The sequence below is a fragment of the Pseudophryne corroboree genome, unplaced genomic scaffold (assembly GCF_028390025.1).
Source record: "Pseudophryne corroboree isolate aPseCor3 unplaced genomic scaffold, aPseCor3.hap2 scaffold_2990, whole genome shotgun sequence".
NCBI classification, from domain to species: domain Eukaryota; kingdom Metazoa; phylum Chordata; class Amphibia; order Anura; family Myobatrachidae; genus Pseudophryne; species Pseudophryne corroboree.
The window spans coordinates 24,159-27,361 of NW_026969663.1; the positions used below are offsets into that span (position 1 = coordinate 24,159).

Below are 3,203 nucleotides of genomic sequence, written 5' to 3' on the forward strand. Positions count from 1 at the left end.
TATTTATCAAATATATATTTTTATTCACCCAATCACCCCATATATCTCTCTATCTCACACACAAACTAATACCCCACCATACACCTACTTTCCAAACCTAACACTAGCAATCCCCCCAATCCCCCCTTTCCCCACATTATTATTAATTAACTTTCCCAACACTTCCCCTTACTCACTACTAATCACCATACCCCACACTCCCCTCCCTACTTCACCCACATGGTACACAACAATATGGTTTTACACTCAGGCACTTTCCCCTCCCATTCCCCCCCCCCCCCCAACCCCCCCCCCCCCCTTCCCCCCGCACAATGCTGTCATATATTTGGCAAACCTGGCACAACACCTCAACAATAAAAACACTATGGTGGTCTTAATTTAATGTACATAAAGAAAATAATTTTTATTCAAATAAAGTTTAGAATTCAGAATTAATAGCTTCACAATTTTAATTTGATTTTTAGATTGCACTATTCATCCCCTCTCCCTATTCCTTACTTCCTTCTACTTACCCATGGGACCTCGCTACTGCTATCCAACACTAAATCACTTCTCTAACCGAGATATATAATTATAAGTATATGGCAGTAACATAATTGCTTATTCCGATGATCAATGACTAAGCAATAATCTAGCTCCATAACCAGAGCATCCCTCATTAATAATTCTTAATTAATTTTTAACCTTCCCGAAAACGAGACCGCCCCTCCACCCTCCTTGTCTCCAGCAAGCCTTAAAACCCATTTGGTTGCTCAGCAACCATACTCATAGAGCTAGGTTAGCAGAATGTGTACCGCTTCTCTTGCCGTCCAGGATCGGAGATCTCCGCCAGACACTGTTAGGTTGCTAGGCAACCACATATACAAATGCGGCCTCTGCCGATTTGATCGAGAGATGCATTCTCCACTAGAACCCTGTGTCATGCTCGACACTCACGAGCCAGGCACAACAGACTTCTCCTGCGTCCGGAAAGCCGAGGCTATTTAGAATCAGTCACCCGCGCTAAGTCCGTGTATGTCAGGTTGCCTAGCAACCGCATACACATACCTCACGAGCCAGGCACAACAGACTTCTCCTGTGTCCGGAAAGCCGAGGCTAATGAGAATCAGTCACCCTCGCTAAGTCCGTGTATGTCAGGTTGCCTAGCAACCGCATACACATACCTGGCGTGAGCCTACGATTGGTCATCTCTCCTTCCGGCCGGGACCTGGGACCTCCCCCTCACCCCGAATAGGCTGATGCTTCCAGGGTTGCCAAGCAACCCTACATACATACAGCTTCCGCCTAAACACAGCAGGAGCTGAACCTGCAATTAGGAAATCACAGCCATTGGCTGACTAATTAATACCAGGGCTTTTAAACCCTGCATCACGCCAGGATAGCAGCAATGGAAGTGAGCAAGCCCGTGGACACGGGTGAAACGCGTTTTCCTACCTAATTCCTATCCAATATGCAGTAAGGACCTTGATTCCTACAATATGCAAGAAGGATTCTGAACCAGGCATGCAAAAAGGTTCTCACACGGGAGAATATCTTTATTATCCTCACCCTTGACTGACCCAGGGACCTGGGCAGTAATTGGTATCACCTTTCATACTAATATAATAAATTTTATTTTTATCAGTTATTATAACTAATTGATAGCATATAAGATGATAGCCCTAGTCTTGATACATACATGTTATACCTGATATAATATTATTCTTTTTGCTCGTCAGACAATATTTGATACATTGTATCTGAGACCTCACTTGATAGCACCCTTGGATATATTACCTATATATTTAAATGAAAGTGTTTTGGATGAAATCCTCACCCAGAAAAGGGCATTTTTGCTGGGTTTTCAGTGTGAATATATACCATAGATAATACTGATGTGCAAACTTATCTGCAATTTTACATGCACATTTTGTCTATAAATTGCCTGAATCTATGCACTATGTTACTTTCTTATTTCTTATAAAGAATTCAATACCTTTTCTATTTTCGTGGACTCTCATCCATGATTCCTGGGAGCAATCCCAGGTCTAACAGGACAGCAGATCCACACTTCTTCCTTAAATCTATTAAATAGGTGCACTCTCATTGGTGAGTGGAACTCCTCATTCATAGGTTACTACCATACCTCACCGCTAGAGCCCAATCTCGTCTGATCTTGGAAGCAAAACGGTGATGGGCTGGGTCAGTATTTGAGGGGTGACCCTCAAAGAATACCCAGTGTAGTAATCTGAGGTTGTTCCAAATCAAAACTCGAATACCAACAGCAGTATCACCACTACTTCTTCCTTCCCATCTCATACAATTTTCTTGATTCTATTCAGGCAAGAACATCGGTATATCACCAATTTTTGGTCTCCTTAACCATCATCTTCTTAGGCGAGACTCAATAGAACCTAATCTTTTCAGTTCTATCCTATCAAGTACCCATTGAGGGCTTAAGTGGCTAAGACTAGACGAGATAGTTTATTTGGTACACATAATCCCGGTGTAACTGATACATATTTTTGCATGACCTATTTTGGTCCCATTAAAACAAGCACAGCTTGTACTGGTATGGCATGAGAACAGGTGTATGGTTAATATATCTACACCCCCATGCCAGTCTATATTGGGATAGATCAAACCAGGACATAACCCCATTTTTTGACTTGTTCCTCCTACAAATGCAATATGAGTGGATACGGACAATATTTTAATTAAATATAATAAAAATTGTATGTTTTAACAAATTTCATAAATACATACTTAATAAGAGTGCACCCAAAAAAGAGTCTTCTTTACTCTTCGTTTGCTCTAGCCCTTTCCTGACTCTGGGTGCACCACCAGATAATAATAAGAGATTATCTCCGTACAAATGTATACTGGTCCTGATAAACACATGTAATTGTGCAATACTGGTGCGGAATCATCAACCTTCCTGGTAAACCTGTAATTTTGCTGATCCTAGATCAGTTTCCGATTCCTGCACAGTTTAACTAATTCACAAATCTACTCAGTGGTTGGTGGATCTTCTCTTCCCTTACCACTGGTCTGGATCAACTCAGTATCCACCAGAACATCAGAATAGTCTATAATGTCCTCATTTTCCCTAAAAACTGAACTTACCAGACGTAGAAATACTGAGGGTTTTGGAGATCTCTTTTCTGAAATTGGAGATCCAGAAAGCTCGACTATCGATTGGAGGGGCCCATTAACCAAACTCC

The 3,203-nt window shown here is 41.6% G+C and overlaps 1 pseudogene; it reads left to right on the top strand.

Moving 5' to 3' along the window:
- Positions 1 to 2,111: 2,111 nt before the first annotated feature.
- On the top strand, positions 2,112 to 2,229 carry LOC135016539 (5S ribosomal RNA; annotated as a pseudogene).
- The last annotated feature ends 974 nt before the right edge of the window (positions 2,230 to 3,203 follow it).